This window comes from Phoca vitulina, unplaced genomic scaffold, assembly GCF_004348235.1.
Source record: "Phoca vitulina isolate PV1807 unplaced genomic scaffold, GSC_HSeal_1.0 scaffold3, whole genome shotgun sequence".
Taxonomy (NCBI): domain Eukaryota; kingdom Metazoa; phylum Chordata; class Mammalia; order Carnivora; family Phocidae; genus Phoca; species Phoca vitulina.
The window spans coordinates 86867252-86875925 of record NW_022589706.1 but is presented as its reverse complement, the minus strand read 5'-3'; the positions used below and the strand labels follow the sequence as shown (position 1 = coordinate 86875925).

The 8674-nt window shown below is 36.4% G+C and overlaps 1 pseudogene; it reads right to left on the bottom strand.

Moving 5' to 3' along the window:
- Positions 1 to 1186: 1186 nt before the first annotated feature.
- Positions 1187 to 1953, bottom strand: LOC116628524 (annotated as a pseudogene).
- Between the last annotated feature and the right edge of the window lie 6721 nt (positions 1954 to 8674).

Genomic DNA, 8674 nt, shown 5'->3' with positions numbered 1-8674 from the left:
ATTCTTTTTTTTAAGATTTTATTTTTATTTAGTTGAGAGAGAGAGGGAGAGAGGGAGGGAGAGGGAGAGTGAGCACTAGCAGGGGGAGGGGCAGAGGGAGAAGCAGACTCCCCGCCCAGTAGGGAGCCTGATGTGGGGCTCAATCCCAGGACCTTGGGACCATGACCTGAGCTGAAGGCAGATGCTTAACCAACTGAGCCACCCAGGTTTTTATTCTTTTACATTAAAGTTTATATTTAAATTCTTTAAAATTTAAAATTTTGTTATCGAATATTAACATAGGATAACCTGCACATTTAAAGCATATGATTTTGTATAGCTTTGACATATGTACACAGATACAAAGTATCACCACAATCAGGCCATATCAAAGTTTTAAGTAACCTTACTCCCAATATGTGTTTCCACACAGGGTCTTTATGTGATGAATATTCTGATGCCTTATCTGCCTGAATGTATCTTTATTTCAGCCACACACTTAGATAAATAGGTTAGTTACATGTAAAATCCTAGATTCAAAGTTCCTTTCTTTCAATATTTTGAAAATATTTTTTCATGTTCTTTTTGCATGCCAGTTTTATTCTTGTGGCTTTTATGTGATTATTTGACTAATGTCTTTTTCCACCGAGAGACTGTAATCTCCATGAAGGCAGGGGTCATGTGGTTGGTTTGTGCTTATCATTTTATCCCATTGTGTATCCAGCACACTGCCTTGGTACCTAATAGATACTCATTAATATTTGTTGAATGAATGAACGAAGGTTTAGGATGAGGCAAGTTTAGAAATATATTTCGAATAATGTTTTGGATGGCTTTGAATGCTCGTTGAAGAGTTTGTATATAATTTGGCAAGCAATGGAGTTATACAAGGTTTTAAAATATTGTAGTGACATAATTAGAGCAGAGCTTTAGGAAGCTTAGTCTGACAGCAGTATATTAGATACGTTGGAGTACATGAAACTAGAGTCATGGAAACCAATTATAGTGCCATAGCCACAAGGTAGGCTAAGTAATGAAGAGCTGAACTCAGATGCTGGGTGTGGGAATTGCAAATTGAAGACATATTTGAGATAGGACCAGACTTGACAAGCGTGATTTTTTTTTTTATCCAACAAGAAGCCGTAACTTTATTAATGATAGAAACAGTACAAATTTCAAACCAAGCTGCAGTTATTCTTTTGAAACACCAAAAAAAGCCCTCATTTTCAGATGGTTACATTGTTAATTCCATAATAGCATTTTCAATATCATTACTGTTGTTCTTCAGGGCTTGGACTGCCTTTGCTCTTGACACATTTCCTTGTGACACGACCAATTCTATGTCCTTAACCTCTACACCGGTTTCATCAACCTCTTCCTCTTCACTCTCCTCTTGTACAGTTGGAGTCTGTGTGTTTTCTTGAATGTTTGAGACAGCTTCACCTTGAACTTTGAATTTCTCAGCAGCTGCTAGTTGTGCTTGCTGAGATAAATCCTTGATCTTGGCTTCCCCAAAAACTATGTAGGTATCTGAAGCTGGGCTCTTGTAGACATCTGGTTTTGAGATGACGAAGAGGATATTCTTAGATTTTCAGTTAGTGACTCTTGTAACCCCTGTAACCTGTCGAAGACCCAGTTTGGACACAGCCTTCTGTGCCTTCTTTTCACTCTGGCTCTGTTCTGCTTTACTGACCAGTTCTTCATCGATTTCTGCAGCTGCTTCCAGCTGGGCCTGTTGTGTGGTTGCCTGTGTGGAATCCTGTTCCTCAAGCTCTGGTACTGATTCATTACTGTCAGATTCTGTTCCAGACCCTGTCTCAGGCTGGGGCTGTGGCAACTTCTGCTCTGTAGCAGGAACGGTTTCTGTGGCTTCACCAGGCATTTTGTGAGGGGAACGTGGAACCAAGATGGCGGCAGAAAGAGAGCGAGCGAGAGCGTGACCCATGCCTGTTGCAGAAGGAAGCCTGGCAGACAAGGGTGATTTTTAAATTTCAAGTCTGGGGGCGCCTGGGTGGCTCAGTCTTAAGCGTCTGCCTTCAGCTCAGGTCATGATCCCAGGGTTCTGGGATCAAGCCCTACGTTGGGCTCCCTGCTCAGCAGGGAGCCTGCTTCTCCCTCTCCCACTCCCTCTGCTTGTGTTCCCTCTCTTGGTGTGTCTCTCTGTGTCAAATAAATAAATAAAATCTTAAAAAAAAAATTTCAGGTCTGGATGACTGAGATGCAGTATTCTATGAACAGAAAGAAGTGGGAGATTTCAGAGAAGCAGATAGTTTGGATGAGGCATATGTTCTGAGTTAGGTTTTAAATGATTTTGGTTTGAGGTGTTCTTGGAATGTTCATATCAAGATGGACAGGAAAAAGCTGAAAATAGGGCTGTGGAGCTCAGCATATAGGTCAAAACTAGAGATATGGTCTTAAACAGGGTGGGCCAGCTATGATCCATGGTATCCAACCTGCTGCCTACTTTTGTATGGCCTACATGCCAAGACTTTATTTTACCTTTCCAAATGCTGAACAAAAACCAAAAGGGGAATAATATTTTGTGATACATGAAAGTTACATGAAATTCAAATTTTGGGTTTTTTGGAGCAGAGCCATATTCATTCATTTCCATAAAGTCTATGGTTGCTTTGTGCTACAAAAGCAGAGTTAAATAGGTTGCATCAGAGACTATATGGGCTGTAAAGCCTAAAATATTTACTGTCTGGCCCTTTACAAAAACAAAAAACAAAACAAAACAAGAAGACCCAAAAACTTGCCACTGTATACATACATTGCTGAGTTGTCAACTGTTATCACTCTTCTATAAAGCAATCTGACCAGAACAAAAGACCAAAAAATGAAAATAGCTGTGTTAAAATAATAAAATTATGGAATTTTCTTTCCTTTTACTATTTTTTTCAAGTATTTAGGTAAGACATTGATTATTTTTCTTAAAACAAATTTTATAAAAATTCATTCAAGTATTTCAGGCAAAAGCAAATGGATTTACTATTTGAATGAAGAACAAAATTCTAGGCCAAAAATAAAAACTGGAACACTTTGTTAGGTCATACCAGCAAAATTTTACACAAATGAAGCTGACTGTAAGATGTGGTGGGGGAATGAGAAACTAGATTCTGCTTGTTTTAGCCTATGGGGAAGGGCTGTCGTAAATGGGTCAGTCACCTCTGATTAAAGGCACAGGTCTTAGCTTCAAGACACAGGAATTCAATTTTTCAGTTATCTGGGAGTGGTTTTTGAGTGTATTTCCTCCCAATAAGAAAAACAAATTGGTACACTAAAAAACAAAAGTGGCCAGATAAGCCTGTGGAAAGTAGTTATCGATCTAGAATAGCTTCTTACTATAAAGATATAGTAAGCCTGAACCAGATGCTTGAATTGATCAATCAGGATACCTTCTGCTGTGGATAAAGTGGATAAATATTGAGAAATCATTGTTCTTTGACTCTTTTATTTTAGACTTTATAATGATCATTACCCTTCAGTTACTTAGCATTACACCATTGTAGACAACAATAAAAAATACCCAAAGTTTATTTTTACATTTATTCTCTTTGATAAAATTAAGGAGGAATTGTAGTCTTTCTGATGGAATTTGGGGAAACATTGTAAAAGCTGACTCAGAGAATGATTTTTATTAATCTCTTTTTCCAAATTTTGTGAAATTCATCCTTTTTGGGAACTATATTTTCATACACTCAAAGAGGGTACTTAATATATTTTGTGATGATTTTTCAGCTGCCTTTTATTTTCTTTTTATCATGGTCCATAACATAGGTGAGGAATATCAGATCATTAAAAAATGCAATTTTATAGGGTTTAAGGTACATAGAATTATTTCAATATTTAGAATGACTTGAAATATGCTGTAATATTTTCTGTGGTAGTTGTTTAGCACATATTTTCTGTTATGATATGAAATGGCAGCTGGAATGCCATAAATGTATGTAAAAAAGTATAAAAGTATGCTTCCTACATCAGACATATCAAGTTTGAGGGGCAAGTGAGAACAATATGAAAAAAAACAAACAAAAAAACACACACAAAAAACCAACCCGGAAATCTGTTGGAAATGTGCTGCTCAACCTGTGGACGAAGATCAGGCCTAGAGACACTAGAATTGAGAATCAGTACAGAGCAGAAGATGAGGGCAAAAAGAAATAGAGAGGCTGTGTGGTGAGAAGATAATATAATATATATATATATAAGTTTCTATCATGGTGTCTGGCACATTGTGCACCTTACACATGGTTAACCCTACTAAGAATGAATGGGCAGTTGAGGAACATTAGAGTTATGCAGAGAAAAATAAGCCATCAAGGGAAGTTTAAAAATTTTTTTTTTTTAAAGATTTTATTTATTTGACAGAGAGAGCACAAGCAGAGGGAGAAAGAGGGAGAAGCAGGCTCCCTGCTGAGCAAGGAGCCCGAGCCATCAAGGGAAGTTTAAAAAATAGGGGAATCTTTTATTAAGGACTGGACTATTTAATAAAATTTCTTCATAATTGGGGTCCTTCCTTCCAAGATTGAAATCTATACAAGTATTTGCCATGGCTGGTAAAAAGCAAGGAAGCAAGCAAGCAAGATGGAAAAGAAAACAAAGCAAAACACTCAAAGTTCACTTGACAAGACAATTAACTTCTCTACACTGACTGAAGTTGACAACATCAGCAAATAAGAAGATTGCTAAATGCAGAGGTCATGGAGTGGTTATATACAAATGTAATGGTAACCATATATCAAAAACCACTAATAAATATGCAAAGAATAAAGAGGAAAGAAATCTGAATATATCACTGAAGAAAATCAACAAAACATGAAAGAGAAAGACAAGAAAGGATCAGAGAAAATCTTCAGAAACAATCACAGAACAAATAATAAAATGGCAACAAATACGTATCTATCAATAATTACTTTGAATGTATGGACTAAATACTCCTATCAAAAGATATAGGGTGACAGAATGGATAAAAAACCAAGACCCATCTATATGCTGCCTACAAGAGATCCATTTTAGACCTAAAGACACCTGCAGATTGAAAGTTAGAGGATGGAGAAACATCCACCCCATCATGCAAATGGATTTTTAAAAAAGCCAGAGTAGCAATACTTAGATTGGGAAAATGGACTTTAAAACAAAGACTATAATAAGAGACAAGGAAGGGCACTATATAATAATAAAGGGACAATCCAACAAGAAGATATAACAATTATAAATATTTACACACCTGAGATAGGAGCACTCAAATACATAAAACAGTTTATAACAAACATGAAGGGACTAATCAATAATAATACAACAATAATGGGGCGCCTGGTTGGCTCAGTCATTAAGTGTCTGCCTTCGGCTCAGGTCATGATCCCAGGGTCCTGGGATTGAGCCCCACATCGGGCTCCCTGCTCAGCAGGGAGCCTGCTTCTCCCTCTCCCACTCCCCCTGCTTGTGTTCCTGCTCTCACTCTTTCTCTCTCTCTGTCAAATAAATAAAATCTTAAAAAAAAAAAAAAAATAGTAGGGGACTTTAACACCTCATTTACATCAATGGACAGCTCATCTAAACAGAACATGAATAAGGAAACAGGGGCTTTGAATGACACACTGATTTAGATGAATTTAACAGATATACTCAGAACATTCCATCCTAAAACAGCAGAATACACATTCTCTTCAAATGCACACAGAACATTCTCCAGAATAGATCACATATTATCCTCAACAAGTTTAAGAAGATTGAAATCATACCATGCATATTTTCCGACCACAATGCTATGAAACTAGAAATCAACCACAAGAAAAAATCTGGAAAGACCACAAATACATGGAGGTTAAACAACATGCTACTAAATAATGAATGGATCAACCAGGAAATCAAAGAAGAAATAAAGCACATGGAAACAAATGAAAATGAAAACACTATGGTTCAAAACCTGTGGGATGCAGCAAAAGTGGTTCTAAGAGGGCAGTATATAGCAATACAGGCTTACCTCAAGAAGCAAGAAAAATCTTAACCTAACCTTACACCTATAGGAGCTAGAAAAAGAACAAACAAAACTGAAAACGAGCAAAAGGAAGGAAATAATAAAGATTAGAGCAGAAATAAATGATATAGAAACTAAAAAAACAATAGAACAGCTCAATGAAACCAGGAGCTGTTTCTTCAGAAAAAAAAAAGAATAAAATTGATAAACCCCTAGCCAGACTTAACAAGAAAAAAAGAGAAAGAGCTCAAATAAATTAAATCACAAATGAGAGAGGAGAAATAACAACCAACACCACAGAAATACAAACAATTATAAGAGAGTATTATGAAAAACTATAAGCCAACAAAGTGGACAACTTAGAAAAAATGGATAAATCCTTAGAAACATAAAAACTACCAAAACTGATACAGGAGGAAATAGAAAATTTGAACAGACCAATAATCAGCGAAGAAGTTGGATCAGTAATCAAAAAACTGCCAAAGGAAAACAGTTCAGGACTAAACAGCTTCACAGGTGAATTCTACCAAACATTTAAAGAAGAGTTAATACCTAGTCTTCTCAAACCATTTCAAAAAATAGGAAAAGAAGGAAAACTTCCAAATTCATTCTATGAAGCCAGCATTACCCTGATACCAAAACCAGATAATGACACCACTAAAAAAACTACAGGTGAATTTCCCTGATGAGCATAGACACAAAAATTCTCAATACAATACTAGCAAACCAAATTCAACAATCCGTTAAAAAAATCAATCACCACGATCAGGTGGGATTTATTGCCAGGCTGGAAGGGTGGTTCAACATTTGCAAATCAATCAATGTGATATATCACATAAAGAAGAGAAAGGATAAAAAACCATATAATCACTTCAATAGATGCAGAAAAAGCATTTGACAAAGTATAACATTCATTCATGATAAAAACCCTCAACAAAATAGGATTAGAGGGAACATACCTCAACATAATAAAGTCTATCTATGAAAATTACCCATAGCTAACATCATCCTTAATGGGGAAAAACTGAGAGCTTTTCTCGTAAGGCCAGGAACAAGGTAAGGATGTCCACTCTCACTACTTTTATTCAACATAGTACTGGAAGTCATAGCCACAGAAATCAGACAACAAAAAGAAATAAAAAGACTCCAAATCAGTAAAGAGGAAGTAAAACTTGCACTATTTTCAGATGGCAGGATACTATATATAGACTCTACCAAAAAACTGGTAGAACTGAGTAAAGTCTTAGGATACAAAACAAATTCAAGAAAGTCTTAGGATACAAGATCAGTAAAGTCTTAGGATACAAAATCAATGTACAGAAATCTGTTGTATTTCTATATACTAATAGTGAAGCAGCAGAAAGATAAATTAAGAAAAATAATCCCATTTACAATTGCACAAAAATAAGATACCTATGATTAACCCTAACCAAAGAGGTGAAAGACCTGTACTCTGAAAATTATAACATTAATGTAAGAAATTCAAGAAGACCCAAAGAAGGGGAAAGACATTCTATGCTCATGGGTTGGAAGGACAAATGTTGTCAAAATGTCTATACTACCCAAAGTAATCTACACATTTAATGCAATAGCTATCAAAATACCAACAGCATTTTTCACAGAACTGAAACAAATAATCCTAAAATTTGTATGAAACCACAAAAGACCCCAAATAACTAAAGCAACCTTGAAAAAGAAAAGCAAAGCTAGAGGTATCACAATTCCAGACCTCATGTCATATTACAGACTTGTAGTGATCAAAACAGTATGGTACTGACACAAAAATAGACACATAGATCAATGAAACAGAATAGAAAATCTAGAAATAAACCCACAATTATATTGTCAATTAATTTTCAACAAAGCAGGCAAGAATATCCAACGGGAAAAAGACAGTCTTATCAACAAATGGTGTTGGGAAAATGGACAACTATATGCAAAAGAAGGAAACTGAACCACTTTCTTACACCATACACAAAAATAAATTCCAAAAGACCTAAATGTGAGACCTGAAACCATAAAAATCCTAGAAGAGAACACAGGCAGTAACTTCTCTGACATCAGCTATAACAACTTCTTTCTAGATATGTCTCCTGAGCAAAAATAAAACACTGGGCCTACATCAAAATAAATAGCTTGTGCACAGCAAAGGAAACAATCAACAGAACTAAAAAGCAACTTACAGAATGGGAGAAGATATTTGCAGATGACATATTCAATAAAGGCTAGTATCCAAATATATAAAGGACTTATAAAACTCAACAGGCAAAAAACAAATAATCCAATTAGAAATGAGCAGAAGACATGAACAGACATTTCTCCAAAGAAGACATCCAGATGGTGAATAGACACATGAAAAGATACTCATCATCACTCATCATCAGGGAAATGCAAATCAAAACTGCAGTGAGAAGGGGCGCCTGAGTGGCTCAGTTGGTTAAGCGTCTGCCTTCGGCTCAGGTCATGATCCCAGGGTCCTGGGATTGAGCTTCACGTCGGGCTCCCTGCTCAGTGGGGAGCCTGCTTCTCACTCTCCCTCTGCCTGCCACTCTCTCTCTCTGTCAAAGAAATAAATAAAATTAAAAAAAAAACTGCAGCAAGAAATCACCTTACACCTGTGAGACTAGCTAAAATCAACAACACAAGCAACAATATGTGTTGGTGTGGATGTGGAGAAAAAGGAACACTCATGCACTTTGGGTGGGAATGCAAACT